Here is a 19870-nt window from a genome sequence, read left to right as displayed (position 1 = left end):
CTATGTGAGGAGATGTGCTTCCCCAGTTCTCCCCAACAGAGTTTCTCATAATCGGGGGAGATGTCTCAACACCCCCAAGCAATTTCAGCCACTCCTCCCAGACCTAACTCCCAAACACCTGTCACCCAGGAGAGTGAAAAGGCACCTAAATACAATCTCCCTCAAATTCACTTTTTCAATAACAATCTGACTTCGCCTTATTTATCGTGTAACATTGCTCCAGACCCTGAAACTTCTGATCTCCTTTCCCCTGCTTTTCTTCTTTTAATCCCAACATTTTTCAGCTTCTGTCAAATAGGGAATGTATGTAGTTGTTGTGTTTACTATTGATTGTCTCACACTACACTAGAATGTGAACTCATTGAGGGCAGAGATCAGATCCTTAATTGTTTTCAATACTCAATGTATCATACTTGGAATGTAATAAGCCCTTAATATACATTTGTGGAATGAATGAATGCATTCAACATGCTCTCAATCTATAGCATTCTAGGCAGAACATGAACCAATCTTAACTTTTTTAAATTTCAAATGAGACTAAGGAGATATTTGCATTATTTCATATTCAAAGCCTACTGTTGACACATTTAATCTTTCTAAACTCACCAAGTGTGGTGGCATTCTCCTGCCAGGGGGTTACATAATCTCCCAGGCACATATTTGAAGCACCACGCTAACCTCGTGCCTGGCAGCTGAGGAACGGTAATTGTGAGGGGGTGTCTCTGAAAGGCTGGAGAAGGCAGGCCATCTGCCGCAGCGTCAGGGACAGCCAGGGGCTAGGACACTAGGCCTCCTGCAATGCCTCATCTGCCAATTAGCTCTCTCCACACCAGCTGAGCATGGGCTCTAGGCTAAGTGGCCAGGGCCACAGATGGAACAGAAAGGTCACCAGCATAGCGACCTGTCAGCTGCCTATGCTGGAATCAGCATGAGATTGAGTGGATGTCGGCATCTCCTATGGGAAGTGGACAGGAAGCTGTTTCTAGTTCCCATCCACAAACCTGAGAGGAAGCACTGAAATGTTCATGGGAGCAGTCAGTCAGGCTAAAATGCTGCCATCCAGCTCTTTGAACTCACCGTGCTAAGTCCTGCCCTCGTGCTTTTGGCACATGTTGATCTTCACATTGACAATGTCCTTCTCTCTGATGACAGCCTGGTGAACATCTTTTCACCTTTCAAATCTCTGCTAAGATCTCACCTCTTCAATGTGATCTTTCCTGACCATCTGCCAACAGAATTAGTCATTCCTTAATCTGAGCTTGATCAATAACAGTAATAGCAGCAGCAGCAACTAAAATGTGTCAAACACAATGTATGATAAAGTGTAGTAGTTACCAAGCTATGTGTCTGTTATGATACTTAAGTCAGCTAATACTTACATGTATGTCTGTAGGCATACCAGAGGGATCCAGAAAACCCCAGAATTTATTTATTAAAAATTGTGTATTTATTCTTACATATTTAAACTTCAGTCACCTTCAAAGTACTCTCCATTTGATGCAATACACCTATCGAGACATTTTTTCCACTGCTCCAGTTTTTGAACTTGTTGATTTTTGATGCCTTTTAGTGCTTCTGCCATTTTTTGTTTGTTTGTTCGTTTGTTTGTTTCACCTCTTTCATATCAACAAAACATTTCCCTTTGAGAACTTTTTTGATCCAGGAAAAAAAATGTTGCTCAGGGTGAGATCAGGTGAAAAGGGAGGACAAGGCATGGGAGTCAGGCCATTTTTTTATCAAAAACTGCTGAACATTCAGTCTGATGTGGGCAGGTACACTCATCAGTCATCCATCACAAAATTGACAAACACAGTGAGTCTTCAAAACAAACTCACTGAAGCCAAATGCAGCTTCTCACAACACCACCAGCTGGTACACTGATATTAGGTAGGTTCCTAGAACACTCACCTAGTGGGGGAAGGCAGGGACCCACCCTCCAGAGGACAACTCCAGTTTTTGGGGGGTCCCCCTTGTATTTCTCACAACAGTGCCATAGCACAAGTATTATTAGCTCTGATTTATAAGTGAAACCTGGAGCTTGGAGAGGTCACCTCACTTGCCATGGCCACACAGCTATGAATGGGAGAGCTAGGACTTGACTCCCAGTGGGCATGACCCCAAAACTCATGCACTAGTCACCATGCCATGCCTTGTACGTGACACTGCCCTTCCTGCCTCTCCTGCTTCTCCCATCTGTCTTCACTGGATGCAAGCCATGTCCCCCTGTAGATCTCACTCCTCTGAGCCCCAGCTCCAAGGAGATAGGCCCTGCATCTCTTTGACTCTCTGTGCCCTGGGCTCTAGGCATGCTCAGCATATAGTGGGTGCTCAGGATGCATTTTCTGAATTGAACAATAATACAGGTAAAGAGCTGGCACCATGGTAGGATGACCCCAATTGATCTCACTAATTAGGTTAATTAGAAATATTTGGAAATTATGATAGGGTTAAATTTGCATCCACCAAATGACCCTAAGTTTTCTTCATTTCTGGAGATGTTACAATTCTGTGAAAATGGGCCAACCTTCCCAGGAAGAGATGCCAATGGCCACTGTAGCCCCTACCTCCTGAGGATCCTCTGTGCCCTGTGATGCTCAGTGTCTGGCACTGGACTGTGCACAGAGTGAAGTCAGAGTAAAGTCAGACCTTCAACAGCTGCTGTGGTCAGACTGTAGATGTATGTGGGTGCAGGGGCTGCTGAGAAAATATGGGAGAAGGGCCAGGCCTGTGTAGGAGCCCAGCTCAGGGCAGGAGAGGCCATAAATGGAATAGCTGTGGACCTGAGCAGTGGGGAGGATGGAAGTTCATGCTCCTACACCAAAGGCAAATTCTACTTACCCACATTTTCTTGTTATGTACAGTGTCTACCAGGCACCAAATAATCCAACTGTGAATGAAAGGATGAGAGGAGACAGAATTCCAGTACATAAGAGGTAAGATCTGAGAGTTTTGTGACAATCTGATCCTTTCCCTTAGAAGCAAAGAATGCTGGAGAATCCTTCTCCCCCCTTGCCACTGTCAATGAAGTTCATCAAAGCCAATTCAATGCCAGTAGGAACCCCCAATTTGGGGTGCAGTAAAGAGAGGAAACTTTATTTAGTTGAGACAGTTCAACTGTAATACAGTTCAGCTGTGATGCAGCTCCAATGTTACTGCACCAGCATGTGAAACACAGACTTTGATGGAAACTGAAAGTGTGCTCTGTTGAGGCATCGTTAAAGCTGGCTGATATAGAGAAAAGTGCCCACCCGCAGTCCCTGATTGGCCCATTTCTATGCAAATGAGGACTCCAAATCCACGCAGTTTGATTGGTCCAAATAGCAATGTCCTGATTGGTTGAAATGGAGCCACTCTGATTGGTTGGTTGGTGAAGATATAAATAAAGATATAGTTGCACAACTCTGATTGAATGGGAGAAATCTCAGTCCTAATAATTGAATTTTGATTCTAGAAGTTCTCTTATAAGGGTCAGCTCAGACAGAAACACAGTATAAGAGGCTTGGCAGCCCAATATGTGGCTTTTCCTAGAAATGCAGCGTGCATGAGAAACCCCTGCAAACAATGGCTGCTAGATTCCAGTTATGAATTTGAACCCAATTAACCATGAAGAGTCCTTTTTGGCAGATACACTTCTCTCAGGGGCAACACTACAGAATATAATGACACACAGCCTGGCCAAGCATCAGCACCACAAGAGGCCTGTATCCTGGGATGCTGGAAAACACTGGAAGAATTGTCCTGGGTGGGAGAAGCCATCTCACCCACGCTTGACCAAGGCTTCTTTCTCTGGCCACCAAGAAGGAGCCAGAACAGGTGATTGCAGCTGACATCTGTTACTCTCCTCCTGGGAACTGCCTGCTCCCCCTGTTGAAGGAACTTCTTCAGACTTGGCTGGAAGTGGAAGCCACCACTGTGACAGTTGTGACATGAATACATAAAAATGTATTTATGTACCTCCTACCCTGTCCCAGACACTGTTCTAAGCACTTTTCACACAGTAAGTCATTTAAACTTCACACTGACCCATGAAATATGTATGTGTTACTATTCTTGTGTCATAGATGAGGCTAAATACCCAGGGTGTCATCTAAGAGGCGCTTGGAGGATATTCAACTTAAAATACCTCTTCCAGGAATAGCTAATTCTACAATCAGTGCATCCCTTTGTAGGACAAAAGTTAAGAACTCTTTTGCAATGAAATGTCCCCAGTTAAAGAAAAAATCCTAGAGTAACCACTGCATGGATAAGAGTAGTTAGTGCTTAAGTTTATGAATTTATTCGCCTCCCCACCATGCATCAGCTGTGTGACCATGAGCAAGTTGAGCTTCTCTGAGCCTCAATTTCACTCTGTAAAATGGAGGTAGAATTGAATTGTCTTGAGGGCCAAATGAGACAATCCTTTTAAAGTGCTTAGTATGCCATGAACATTCAGTAAATGTTGGCTGCTGATCTAACTATTATTATTACTGTTATTGCCTTATTGAAAATTTGTTTCTCTGTTTCTTTCTCCATGTCCCTGGCACAGAGCTCAAGCCTTGCTGGGGTGGGAATGGGGGACAGTTTTAATGAGAGGTGGGCAGGCAAAAATAATTTGCAATCTGGGTTTTTGTCCCAGGAGAGAGGAGCCCTGTGAGGACACTTGTCCCATAAAAGCGGAGCAGGATTCTACAGAACAGAGTAGGTGGGTCCCGACAGAGAAACTTGGCTAGCTCAGAGGTGTGCAGTCGTGTCTGGGCTTTCTAAGGAATGGTGGCACCTTCAGCAGCCTTAAGTGCTGCCAGCTTTTTGCTCCAATACAAGTTGCAGACACACAGAATTACACAGACTGAACTACCCCATGTCAGCAGCACAGGGGGCCTGATACATCTGTCCCAGGCAGAGAAGTCTTCTCTGCTCCCACTTCCAGGGGTGTTTTTCTTCCTTTTGGGAGGAGTGTTCTTTTAACAGGAGTGTTCCTGTTCCAGGAGTGTTCTTCCTTTGGGAGCTCTGGTTGGGCCATCAGACCAGAGAGGGGGTGGATTTAACCAGATGGCACTATCTCGTCTATTACCCACAGGTCCTTATGTAAAGTCCTCATGACACATTTCCTCCTAGAATTATGAGCCACGAATGGGGAGAGTGCCTACTAGGTACCCTGCTCACCATAACTACCTTCGTTGTACAGGTAAGAAATTTCATGTTCAGAGAAGTTAATGTCTTGTCCAATGTCACGCCTGGATCTTAGATCTCTGTCTGTCTCTAATGTACTTTTTTCCCTTCCAATATGGCATATCACTTCACCAGATGTTTTCTTCTGTGCTGCTTGCCTTTTTTGAACACAGAAATCTAAACAAACAAGTGTGTTTCCCTTTTATGTAGGGATGCCATGGGTTTTGAGCTAAAATTAGAGATCATGACCTCTTATTCTGCTTTCTTGATGCAATTTTCTCTTTCCTTCTTTTATGTGATTTCAGTAAACTATTTAAAAATTTTTTACCTTAACTGTCCTAATTCACAGGTAAGCTGCCTCAGGTCCCTTTGGGAATAGGTATAAAATAAATAACAATTTAAAAATATTTACATTTAAACCTAGTGTCAACACAGCCCCTGATGAAGAAAATGTGTGTTTGGAAAGTGAGGTGTTTTGATTAACGGAATGTTCTGAGGAATGGGAAGATGCACAGATACTACTCACAAGTGGAGCAGGAGGCTGGCAGCTCTCATGCTGCGATCTGAGGGCTGTGTAGGAGCTTGGTGTGTGTGGGTAATACATTTCCTACTCCTGACTGACACCTAATATACCACAGGTAGAGTTCCTTCTTCTAGTTTACCATTTTTGTTACCTGTTACACTTGAAATCCCTCAGGAAATGAGGAAGTTAGAAAACAAATAGTGTCACATGCAAGCTGGTTTCAGACATGGCCTTCTTATTGTACCCTCATTAGACCCCTTCCCCAGGGAGTATGGCTGCCAATGAGCCACCCTGAGTGGTTCACTGAGGCACCATACCATCTGCTAGCACCATGCCAAGTGGACACACCTTGCTTCTCTAGTGGTCACAGTGTCCATTCTCCCCTCTTGGCTGCCCTGCCCCTCCTACCACCTCCCTGTTTCTGATCCCATTGTTCAGGCTGCTATTTCTGCCACCATCAAGTTGGTGGCATTTGTCCTTCCCCATCCCAGTTTTTTCCTGCAGTTTTACTTTCTCCAAAAGGCCCCATTGCCTGCCATTGAGCTTCTCCAGGAGTGTCCCTGTCTCCCCATGCTGCTTTCCAAAACTGTGCCAGGCTCCAGAATTCTACCACCTTCCCACTCCACTATATACCATCTGGGATTTTCCATACTCTACTTTAAGGTAGCTGATTAAGGGAAATTATGTTACAGTCTAATGCACATTAGGAAGTGAGTGGTAGCTAACATCTTATGATGATTCCTAGGGTGGAGTGGAGAAGGAAGTAGATGTGGCAGGATGACTCCCCATCCCCACATGTACCCTACACACAAAATGAAATCCTCATCTCCACTAGACATCATTTCTTGAGAAGTAGTATCTCCTTCTACCTGGCTGCTCAAGTCAAACATAGGACCTTCCATGCCACTGCCACCCCCACCACCACTACCACCCAGTCACAAAAAGGAGCATGCTTAGATGCACTGGAGCAGAGGACCAAATCTGGTTAAGGGAATTACAGGTCTGTAGTGGGTTGAACAATGTCCCCCCAAATTTATGTCCAGCTGGAACCTCAGATTACAACCTTATTTGGAAAAAGGATCTCTGCAGGTCTAGTTAAGGCAAGGATCAAGATGAGATCAAAATGGATTAGGGTGGGCACTAAATCCAATGAGAGTGTCTTTGTAGGAGACAGAAAGGACACCCAGAGATGTGGAGAAACAGCTGATGTAAAGATGGAGACAGACATTGGAATGATGCATCTATAAGCCATGGAGCACCAAATGTTGTTGACAACCATCAGAAAGTATGAGAGGCAAGGAAGGATTCTCCCTCAGAGCCTCCAGAAGGGGCTAATGCTGCTGACACCTAGACTTCAGATTTCTGGCATCCTGAACTGTAGGAAAATAAATTTCTGTAGTTTTAAGCCACTCAGTTTGTGGTACTTGTTATGGGAGCCCCAGAAAACTAAGACAAGATTGGAGAGAGCCTAGTGCATTTGCAAAAGGAGGAGCACATTGACATTGAGCTCATGGAGCACAGTTCCTGCGTGGGCCTACTGTGCCCTTGCAGTATCTATGATTCCCCCTATTTTGCAGATGAAGACTTGAGAGGCTTCATGACTGGCTCCAGAGCACATGTCTGTCAAGTAGGTGTAGGGAGGAGGAAATTGGCTCTGTTTCATCTTTCAGCCCTCTGTTTTGACTCAGCAGTAAGGAAGTGACATTCATATATTCACGCAACAAACATCCATGGTCAGACCGTTGTTCACCAGCCCTCATGCTGGGTGTCCCGGGAGAGAAGGGAAGATAACCTGCTCTCACAACCCCTCTGAAGGTGGTGATACAGATGTGAACACAAAACTACAATGGATTGGACAGAAAGACAAGCAGTTAAGACTTCTTTGTGATCGGAGGTATGGAAAAAACCTATAGTATATGGAGATGACATTGACCATCTGTGGGACCACAGGCCTGCTGCTACCCTTTTTGGGACCCTAGGAATACAAAACTTAGGTTGGATTAAACATCTTTGAAGCCCTCCCAGTGTAGACATTCTCTGGTTTTCTGAAGTTACTGTAGTCAGGGCTGTGGATTAGCTGGAAGCACCTTAATGGAGCCCATCTCACTTTGTCAGAGAACACGATGCTGCCTCCACCCCTGTGTCTGAATCCTGGATGTGGCAGTGCACTAGAGGAGGGCTCACAGGTCCATCAAAACTCAGCTTTGAAGCATTTTCCCCCACCGTACTGAACAGCCAGGTAGACTGATGTTCTGGAACCATATGCAGCAGGCTCCCAGGAAGGCCTTGCAGCAGACAGCCAGCAGCTTGATACCCTGACTGGTACCTTATAGGAGGGAGCCAATGAGACAGGGAAATACGGAGGAAGGTACCTCCTATGGTCCTGCCGCTCAAAGCCATCCCTCCAGCTGCATCTCTGGAGCAGACCCTGGACTCAATTTCACAACTTCACCCAGGAGAGAGCTACTAAACATTCTTTATGTATCAGGCTCTTTGCCAGGCTATAGGGTGGTGGGTGGGTACAGAGGAGGAGTCACCATTGACCCAGCCAATTAGTTCCCTCAATAGATTAATCACCAACAGATGATTGTTTTCTCACTACCTCCACCAGGTGGGAGACATGGAGAAGGTTTCCTGTAGGACCCTTTGTCAAGGGTAGGCTGGGTGCCAATGTGAAGGGCTTTTCTTTCTAGGTCTTTGCTAACCACTGGGTATCAAGGCCCTCTCTCCTCCCTGGGGGCTAGGAGTGCCCTAGCCCATGCAGAGCAGTGTTGGCATAGGGTGGGTAGAATGGAGACTTAGCAAAGCCTTGAGGCTCAGGAGGGCATCACTCCTGACAAGTCGTCATCATTAACCTGCTGACTGACACTGGGTGGGGTGTGATCTTCTTTGGCTTCATCTTATAGGATAACAAACAGAGCTCCTTGGCTGAGGTAATGTATTCTGTTCAGGCCCCAAAAGACTGAGAGTTCCCCTGAGGTCACTAAAGGCTTTGCTGAGACAGAACTCCCTGCTGACTCGGGCAGAACTGCACAGCCCCTCCCCTGTCCCCTTTGCAGAACCTGTGTCTAGTCTCAGGGTGTGTGTGTGTATATATGTGTGTGTGTGCGCACGCGCGTGTGTGTTGGGCTGAATAGGAATGGAAATTAAACTTCACTGAACCACAAACCTTTTTGTCTAGGCCTGAATTTTTAATTGCAAAGCCAGAAATTAGACCTCTTTGTTCAGTGTGGTACCCTGCAGCCCTCCCTCTCCAGAGTAATGTGATTCCAATCTAGTTGCCTGAATGGGGAAAAACTCCTCAGGATCCAGTTGGTTCAAACAAAATGTTAGTTTACATATAATCTAATCTGAATTGAATATACTATCCATAATTCATGACACTACAAGTCATGACTAATTATTGCAGAAATATTTATTGAGCATATACTACTGCTTTATGCCAAGTAATATGCTAGGGTCTTGGGGAGAGATGGCATAAGGGTAAATAAGACAATTTCTACTCTCAGACAACCTGGTAAAGGCAATAAAATACACAGATATTACTATAGTTCAACACAAGATATAAGGGCAGTGAGACAGATTATGGAGTGTTTGTGGGGAAATAAGGGTATAAAAGGAAGAACAGCTTAAGTATGATAGGGCAGACAATCTGATTCCATACCTGATTCAGTGCCCCAGGATAGGGCACTGAAGAGCCATTAAAACCAACAAGTGAGTTTAGGAAGGTGATTGGTCAGACAACAGCCAGGAAGGAGCTTCTTCTACATGAGCAATAGCCAATTACAAAATCTCAGGGGAGGAAATACCTCATTCATGTCCACAACCAAAAGTATAACTCTAGGAATAAATCTAACAAGAAATGGGCAAGACCTGCTTGAATAAAGCCATAAAAAGTTACCAAAGGCCATAAAAAGGAATTGAATAAATTGAGATATGCCCCATGTTGTTGCATAGAAGCATTCACTATTGCAAAGTGACAGCTTTCCTCAAATTAATTTGTTACTCAATATAGTCCAATAAAAATTCCCATCAATTTCTTTTTGGAATTTGATGAATAGATTCCAAGTTTATCCTGGAAAAGACAATATGCAACAAGAACAAAGAAAAAATGTCAAGAGAAAAAAGAGGAAAAGAAGGAAGAGGAGACATTCTCTGCTATATATTATAGCATACTCTAAAGCTAAAAAAACAGCATAATATTCATGTAGGATTAGACAAACAGATTAAATTGGCAAAAATAATATCTTTCAGAAACAGACCCCATATATATTGAAATTTAATATGTGATAAAGAAGACAGTTCATTAGCAGAAATAATGAGCTGCCCCCATGAGGGGTGTTGTCCTTGAACTCATGCTTTTTCCCTGGACAAAGGTGCGGTGCAGCATGGGGAGACTCCTCGCATGGGAGTCAGAGAAGCCTGGATTTGAGTCCCAGCTGTACCAATTAAAGCTGTATCACATTAAACATGTTTCCCCAACTCTCTGAGCTTTCTTTGAAAAACGGAGAAATCAATCCATGTCATCTACTTCACAGATTGTGATGACAAATAAAATTTTATACACACACACACACACACACACACACAGCTTGTGTTATACAGGTACACCTCGGAGACATTGTAGTTTCAGTCCCAGACCACTGTAATAAGATGAGCATTGCAACAAAATGAGTCATAATCTTTTTGCTGGTGAAAGGTTTTGCTTTCAATTTGTAAAAAAACACACATCTGTGAAGTGCAATAAAGCAAAGTGCAATAAATCGAGGTGATTTCAAAACTCTAGAAATAAAGACCCTGGTGTTAAACACAAAACCCCTCATTGAAAACCTGAAGTGTCACCATTTAGAACATCTTTCCATACTTCATGGTCTTGGTTCGTGCTATGGTATAAATTCTCTGAGAGGCAGCTCTTCAAACTACTGTCAGCCATTGACCCCTGAGAAGAAAAAATTGCCCTGAGAGCAGACTTAGATGAGCATGAAATAATCAGCAGAGGGCAAGCCCAAGTGAAGAAAGGCTGGAAAGAGTAAAGACCATCTCTAGTGCTTTCCATGGGTTATAGTAGGTCAACTCTTCAGCCTTCGTAAAGAACAGTGGTCACAGGCTTGTTTGCACTTGCATCCCCTCCCTTCTCTTTTCCTGCTCTGCTCTGTGTGGTACGGAACTACACTTCCCAGGTTCTCCTGCCAACTTGCTCCCAGGTAGATTCAGCTAATGGGAGGCACTAGTGAAAACTAGTGTTACCGTGGGGTTGGGAGAATGAAGAAAGCAGAGTATTACTTCCTATTTGCATTACCCCTGGTGGTGTCTCAGCAAGAGAAAGAAGCAACATTTGCTTTTTCTCCTGTGATCCTAGCTCTGGAGAGATAGACCCTTCCCTCAGGGTCTCACCTCCTACTGGACAGGCTCCGCCATGTTTCTAAATCCAGCTTGATGGCCTTGGACAATGGACTGTCCTCCTTTTGTTCCTTCAGCACTAAAATTGATAGCAGTTTTCTATTGCTGCTAACCTCTGGGACTCCTCACTGTCCCATGGTTTGGCTTCTCAGCTCTTCTATTACTGTGTCATCAATGCTCTGTGTTAAGTTTCTATTTGAAAAATCTAAGGTGAGTTCTGTTTTCCTGACTGACAGGGAATGTCCTGGGGAAAATATTAAATACTTACACTAACATTATACCAACAGTATCTGAAATTTATTGAGCACCTATATATGCCAAGCATTGTGGTAAAAGCTCAAGATAGTTTCATCAATTTCATGAAGCAGGTCTGTTATGATCTTGATATTACAGGTGAAAGAATGTGAGGCTTACATTCAAAGTCAAAAGTTTGTCTTTCTCAGGAAATGGTTCTTAGTTTGGAAGTGGCTGGCTGATTCTGAAAGAGGAGATATCGAAGTGAACCCACAGACCCCTGGATTCTATAACATTGCCTTTCCTGATTCGGGAGGCTCTGTGTGGCAAGCACCCTCCCAAAGCCCGCATGTTGTTAGGCCCATCCCAAGTGACAAGCCCCTTTGACCCTCTGTGTATGGAGGCAGGCACCTTCTGATGACCTCATCAGCTGGAGTGGACATTGGTTCTGGCCAGTGACCGCCCGCATCCAGTTCTTCCCTGAGTAGAAAAGCATGACCACAGCCAGCAGATGGTCATCTGCCTTCTTCTAATGAGCGTCTGCTTGGTAGGTCTGATGAAAAGGACTTGGGCTGACACCTCAGCTGTTTCAGTGGCAGGATCTTTTATTGCCAGCGCAGAGCCCTTACTGAAGATGAGGCCAGTTATGCCTTTTCCCTCCTGAAGCTTGTCTTTGATCATTTTGTACAGAAAATAGGAGCCGTAATTCAGACTGCGCAAAAAAGCCTACACATTGCTGTTCTCTGTCCTAATGCTTCTTGAAAACATTATTTTCCCATTATCCTCCCCAAACTACCCCTCACCCCATCATCACCACCTATTTTCTTAACATTCTCCCAAGGTAACTACATTGGAAACCCCTGAAGGCTGACTTCCAGGAAGTCTTCCTTCTGCCTCGGCTCTCTCCTTCCAGTTCGAGGAAGGCAATTACTCCTAGACACACCTCTCCTCTTTATCACATCTTGGGATCCAGAGTTCTTGGACTTAACACACGGAAACTCAACAGCCTGTATTCTAATTTGTATCCCTATCCCCTTCTAGAGAGCCCTTGCTCAGTGGAACTACTTAATTAATTTCTGCTGATTAAACACTAAAAACATAGATGAGATGATAGATAGATAGATAGATAGATAGATAGATAGATAGATAGATGATAGACAGACAAGTGAGTGAGTACTTTCATGAGAACCACTTTTCCCCAGATTCTAGCTCTGGGAGAATGTAAAGAAATAACAGAACAACAGCAGGAAGGGCAAAACACAGACAAAGTTTTTGGTTTGTTTTATTTTCTGGAGGAGGAAGGTCCCCAATGCATTTTATAATTTGGTTTAATAACAAGAGACTAGGCAACCAAAAGTTTATCTGTTGTTCAGAACTGACACCTCCTTTTTCCCATTATCCTTGGGGCCTAATGGAAGCTAGATGGGGCTCTAGTTTATCATCCAGCTTCTTGTAAACTGGGAGCCTCTCATACCTGCTGGTAAGAGGGTCTAGCCGGAGAACAGGGTCAGCTTTTACAGTTCTTTCCTTCTTGAGTTCTGTTCGCTTTTAGAAGCAATTCAACACAGTAATTTAAACAGCATAAGCAATTACTTTAATACAACTTCTTATAATGTCAAAGGGTCTATTTTGTAAAGAAAGGCAGTGTCTCTTCACCATCAGTCAATAGCCTCCTAAGTTTTGTCTAAGCATGAACTCATGCCGGGCCCTGGGCAGGGCAGGAAAAGTGCTTGACTCAGGCACCACACCCCCTGGGTCTACCACAAGTGTGGGGAGACACAGTGAGTAAGAACCACACCTGGATCCTAAACTGTTCTCCTTAAGTTGTTGGGAGGACAATTGGGCTGCTCTCAGCAAGGGCGCCTTTACATGAAGGACCTGGAAGCCCCCTGGGAAATAAGTCACAGTACACAAGTTTGGTCATGGGACAATGAGCCTGTTTGGCGCTGGAGAAGTGTAATTCTGCACATGGCCTGATTCTACAGTCTGCTTCCTGCCATGGAGATAACTCACCCAGAAAGCTAGGCAAAGAGGACTGAGTTCTTCCATGTTTGTTAGGGTTCTTTGATTACAAGTAACAGAAACTGGCTGAGGCTGGATTAAACAGAAAATGAACATTTATTTTAAGGATGTGGGTTGGCTGTCAGCACCCAAGGATACAAATGCAGCTGCAGGCCAGAAAGGCCTATAACCAGGCCTGGAAACCTGGCAGAGGTCCAAGGCTTCTGGTTTTCTGTCTTTCTTCTCTGCTTCTCTCAGCACCTGTTTCTAAGAAAACTGCTAAGTGAGGGTAACCTAAAAAAATGGCGAAGCTGACTCTCAGTGAACTGTGGAGCAGAAAAAATATTACAGAAAGACTGATTTGGAGCCTTGATGAACTGTACCTAGTACTAGACATTTTTACAATGTGATCCAGGAAATCCTCCAGGTTATATTGAATTTTCCATTAATTACAACCCAAACATCCTAACTAATACAGATACCCTGTCTTCCAGGAAGTTATACTGTTTCCTTATATTTGGACAGCACTTGATAGTCAAAGAACTGATACAAAACTCATCTCAGGTGTCCTCCCGATGAGTATTTGGAAGCAGGTCGGCAACTCTGCCTTTTCTGTCTTGTGTTGACAAGGAAGGGTGATTGAATATGTTGGTTTTATTTACTTACGGTGAAATATGCATAACCTGAAACTTCCCTTTCTGAAGTGGCATTAAGCACACTTGCATTGTTGTGCAACCATCACCACCATCCATCACCAGAACACTTTTACTCCCCCAACCGAAGCTATAAGCATTAAAATGCATCTCCCCCATCACCCCTCGCCCCAGGCCCTGGCAGCCACCATTCCACTTCTGTCTCTATGAACTTGACTGTTCTAGGTCTCTCCTATAGATGGAATTATACAATATTTGTCCTTTTGTGATTTACTTCTTTCACCTAGGATGATGTTCATCCATGTTCAAGGTTTATCCATGTTGTAGCATGTGACAGAATTTCCTTCCTTTTTCAAACCAAAAGATGTTCCATTCTATGTACATACCACATTTTGTTTATCCACTCATTCATTGATGGACACTTGGGTGGCTTCCACTTTTTGGTTACTGGTAAAAATGCTACTATGAAAATGGATACATAAATGTTTATTAGACTCCCTACATTCAAGTCTTTTGGGTGTACACCCAGAAGTGGAACTGCTGGATCATACGGCAGTTCTGCGTTCAATTTTTTGAGAAATGGCCACACTGTGTCCCACAACAGCTGCACTATTCTACACTCCCACCAGCAGTGCACAAGGGTTGCAGTTTCTCCACATTCTCACCAACATGTCTTTTGTTCTGTTTTATAATAGGCATCCTAATGGGTATGAAGTATATATTCCTTTTTCATCATTAACAGCCCACCCTATCCGCCAGGCAAGGGTACCTGGGAGAGGTCATGTGACAGGACATAGCTGAGCAGTAGCTCTTCTTAGGTAGGAGCTGACAGGCAGCCGTTCCCAGACAGCAGCCATTCCCAGATAAGCAGTTATCTCAAGGTCGTACACTAACCCCCGTTTTAACAGTTGCATTCCTTCCCCTCCTCCTTCTGCCTGTGTTACAAGCATATAAAGAAGCCTCCAGCTTAAGCTCATTGCCCAGAATTTGGATTTTTATCTCCTCTGGGTCCGCATGGGTGAATAAACCCCACTTTGCAAACTCCAAGGCCTCCTGAGTCGTCTTTTCCGTAACATTCACACTACCCACCAGGCAAGGGTACCTGGGAGAGCTCACACTTTAGGTATCGGTTGATGATCCTGTGGGAGCACAAAGATGGGACCCCTAACTGAGCATGGATCAAACAAATAAGAGTTGCTCAATAAATGTTTGTTAAAAAGAGTGAGTGGGGAACAACCTATTTGAAGTACCCCGCCCCCCAGAAAAACCCAGAAAACCCCACTAAAGAACTGAGAAGGTGGAGTGGATGGGACGCTATGGGCAGGAGTGGAACACAGGGCACTCGGGTAGCTGAGAGATGAAGATAAGGACAATGGGTGAAGCCAGCCTTCTTGGAAAGTCTCAAGGACACATGAGCCTGGCACCAAAATCCCCTCTGTATCCCTTTCCTCCAATGGGCTGCCTTTGTCTTTGGTTTCTTTAATGCCTCCGCCTCTGGAGTAGCACATTATAAACAGATGGCCACGATCTGCACCAGCAATACATGTTGTTGTGAGCGCTCGCGTAGGGTGTCCCTTTACAATCCAACCCAATACAAGATTGAGCCCATGAAAGGCTTTACAAAGATCTGAATCTCAGCAAACTTGCCTGAAAGCAGCCCTGGAGGTTTGTCCTTAGGATACAAGACTAAAGATGAACGAATGGAGACCACTGCCAGGGGAAAATCCTGGGGTGTTAAATACCGAGAATTTCAGTAGCATCAGGAGCACTTCAAAGTACCTAGAAGTTTTGTCTCACCAAGCCTGTAAAAGCAATGGTATTTATCTAAAGCTGCCCAACAATTTTGCTCTGGACACAAGGCTGAAAATCTGCCGAGAAATAATAGCCTCTTTCTGAAGCTTCCTTTTTTTTCTTTCTACAGAGGATGGAAATAGCAAACAACAGTGCGACCTTGATGGTGTGGATTTCTACTGAGTAAACAGGCCATGAGGAGGTCTGAGGCATTGTTGTTTTCCTGTTTCCTGTGCTTGCTCTGGAAGCCCCAGATGCTGTTTCTTTGACATTTCACTCCTCCCACCAGTTTCTTCCAGGAGTCACTGCTGAGTCTTCATTCTTCCCTCTTCTCCTGCCCCCCACTTCGCACATGAATCTGCACCCCACCCAGCAGCAGCTGGAGAGTCTCTGGGATTATGTGGGCTCCCTAGTCTCTCTCTGGTGAGGGAAGAAAAGGCAAAATGATCCCTCTACCCAGTGTCAAAAGCATTCAAAATAACCAACAAATTCCTGTTCTTTAAAATGTATCTTTCTGACCCAAATGGCCCCACTGGAGAATTCTATCAAACATTGTAGGAAGAAACAATATCAATTAGACAAATTCTCTGTAAAATAGAAAAGGCAGCAATAAAAAGCAACAAATTATTGATATGTGCAACAACAAGGGCAATTCTGAAAAGCATTATGCTAAATGAAAGAAGTCGGGCACAAAGGCTCTGTATTGTAGGACTCAATTTATATGGCATCTGGAAAAAGGCAAAATTACAGAGACAGATATAATATTGGTGCTTTCTGGAGGATGGGATGGGAGGTTGGATGTAAAGGGGCACATAGATCTTTTTTTGAGATATGATGGATCAGTTTTGTGTATTGACTGTGGTGGCAGTTATGACTATATATAACTTGTCAACATTCATTGAGCTGTATACACTTAAAACAGAGAGACTTTACTGTCTTAAAGTATACCTCAGTGATGCTAACTTAAAAAAACAACCAAGAAAATTCCGGCTTTCAAAACTAGCTTTAAAAAAATATATATATATGTGTACACACATACACACACATGCATATGTACACATATGTATGTGTGCATGTGCATATGTTTATATGGGTGGAGTTTAGCCCAGGAATGGGGGTTGTGATAGCTCTCTTCAAGTACTTGCAGGTCCAGTTGTGGAAGACGGGTGAGGCTTGTTCTATAGAGGCCTGGAAAGTAGAGGCTACAGGGAGAAGTTTTGGCTCAATGTGAAGAGGAAGGCTTTCACTATCATAATAGTCTTAGTATGGAGAAAGATATCTCGGTTTGGAGTGATTTGCCCATCCCTTGAAGTGTGAAGCAGGATCTGTGAAATTATTTCTTGGAAATGCCGCACATGAGTTCCTATTTTGCCTTTAGTGGAAGGCTCATTAAACATCAACTGATTAGTATTTGTTGTATACACCCCATGTTCCAGACACATGATCCTCATCCTCACGGACCTCTGGCTCCACTGGAGGAGACACACAGTGACCTAACAGAGTGATCAGTGTAGTGATAAAGGGAAGCCCAGGGCTGGGAGAGCACAGTCCCTGATTCAGCTTAGGAATCAGGGAAAGCTTCCTGTAGGAGGTGACCTGAGCTTAGTTTCAAGTGATAAAAAGGAGTTAAATAAGTAATTAAGAGCTAGGAAAAGATTGGACTAAAATGAGTGGTTTTTAGGCTTGTGTCATGGACCCATAGGGTATCCGCATAGACTCTTAAGGGTCCTCCTGGGAGTAGGACTATGGGGCTGAAGTTTTGCATACTTAGCTACTTCAATGAAAGCAGAGAATTTTACCTCATGAATAGAATTTTAATCTATTCTACATTTTGGGAATCCCCATAAGATTTTCAGAAAAATATTCTGCATCTAAAAACAAATAAAAAAAACATTAAACCAGTATACTATATCCCAGAGTCTCAGCCTCCTGACCAGGTGCTTGCTTCCTGCAGCTTGTGGCTCCATAGTGAAAGTGTAGAGGCAGTTTGTGATGGGGGGGTGGTCCGATGGAGACCCAGACTCAGCCAGGGCCTCCTTCTCTCTGCCGTTTAGCCAGGCTGTGAGATCTGGAACAACGCAATGAGATCAGAAGAAACTGAGTTAATTTCTTTTTCCAGAGGGAGCCTGTGACTTTAGAGGAGAAATCAGGGCCCAGCTCACCCAAGGTTCTAAAACATGACATGGTTTTCTGAGCCTTTTCTTATCACTCTGGAAAAAAAAAATGTTTCCGCGCCTAGAACAGCATTCGGCTCTGGCAAGATCACCTCAAGGGTAGACCAGACAGCTTCCCACCCTTGACTGCCCCCCACCCCCACCATGTGCGGGCTGTGCTTACATCTCTCCGGCTAATGGAAATCTCGGTTCTGCATTTAGGTCTCTTTTGAGCCCCATCTTACTAGAAAATCAGACTCTGCTGCACTTAATCATTTGCCATTTAATTTAAATGATCTCCTTTGATTCGGAGGTATAATCATCCTTAATAGCCTGCTAAATATAAAGATACACCACGTACCTCTAGGACATGACAAATAAAAAGAGAGCTGAGAGAGGGACCCCAATATTTTCTTTATCTCCACTATATGCCAGCAAAGCAGCCAATAAACCAGAGTTGGGGGTGATGGTTTTTTGACAGTGAGGGGGGAGTTTTGTGGAAGGAATTGCCTTGCAGGTCAAGGTGAAAGTTACTGTTCCCACCATCAATGCCAGAAATATAGAAGGGAAAGAAAAAATTCTCCTTTGTCATAAGAAGGTCAAGAACATGTGAGAAGTCAGAGTCTAGGCCTCAGCTTTCCACAACACAGGATGGTTGGTCAGAGACAGGAGCACCGACACCTGGCCCACATCTTGAGGGAAGCGTGGGTCAGGGGCTTATCTATAACTACCTCCCCTCCCCCATGGCATGAGGAGACACCGTGAAATAGTGTGATGGGCCGTCAGATGTGCCTTCAAACATCCCTCGGTGTGAGTCCAAGCCACACCCTTGGCCACTTCTCCATGCCAACCTGTTTTCATAAATAAAATGACATAATATCTCCCCACCCCCACAGGATTATTAGAAGCATTAAATGAGATAATTTGTACAAAACATCTAGCACAGTGGGAGGTGCATAATAGGTATTGGAATTATTACATTCTGTATCACACACTTTGAAGAACTGGTTTTCTGCAGAGCGAATTCATACAGTTTCTAAGTGGCTTATTGATGACTATTCAGAAAGCATAAGCTTCTCCTTCCATCTGCTCACTTTCTGCATGACAGACGGATGTGTTTGTGCCAGGGTCTCTGTCTTATCCACACTGGCCCTTGGCCACATCAACTCCACATGCTCCAGTGAAGCCAGAACAAGGCCAGTAAGTTTGGTATAGGGTCCAAGATGGATCCTCCAAATTACTACATTCTCTACTACAAAGGACATCAACCTGGAAAATGTCTATAGCTCAACCATTAAAAGTGCTTTTGCTGGTAACAAAAATACATAGTTTTCCCACCCTTAACTAGAAAGTGATGTTTAAGCATTTACTACATTAAGTATTGTGCTCAGTCCACTCTGGGATGGTTTGGATTAACCACCCACTCTGTGCCCAGTATGGCTACTGCATACTTTGTCTGGTGTGATACTTCTGGCTCTTGAGATGAAAGACTCATCTTAAGTGTCCCCACCTCCAGGGAGCTTTCACTACCTCAGGATGGCCTGGGGGGGCTCCCTCTCTGTATCATTCACTCAATGAGCTGCCAAACAGCAGGGCTTGTGCCTGACATTTTGGGGGCCCCCGTACCCAGCACAGAGCCTTAGACAGAATTAGCTGCCAGTAGTCTGTCGGATGCTCAGGGAGTATGTCTAAGATCCCTCAGATAAAAATCTTCCAAAGTCTATTCTATAGAATCTGGTTTCATAGGATACTAGTAACTATTATATGAAAAAGGATATTTTTGTTCAAGAAGCTTGGGAAACCTTAGAAAAGGCAATGTTAAGGAAGTTTCCAGAATTCTGGGGCTATGTCACATGCTAAAGTGCCCTGTGACTCTCTAAGGGAAAGTTAGGCAGGGCTTCCTAAACTTTTTGAAACTAGAAATGCTTAGAGGTAGAGGGAGGTAAAGGAGGGGGAGGAAGATTGTT

Source organism: Phyllostomus hastatus, unplaced genomic scaffold, assembly GCF_019186645.2.
Source record: "Phyllostomus hastatus isolate PE091 unplaced genomic scaffold, TTU_PhHast_1.1 phas_scaffold_129, whole genome shotgun sequence".
NCBI lineage: Eukaryota > Metazoa > Chordata > Mammalia > Chiroptera > Phyllostomidae > Phyllostomus > Phyllostomus hastatus.
The sequence above is the reverse complement of the archived record's forward strand: the minus strand, read 5'-3'. Positions refer to the sequence as shown.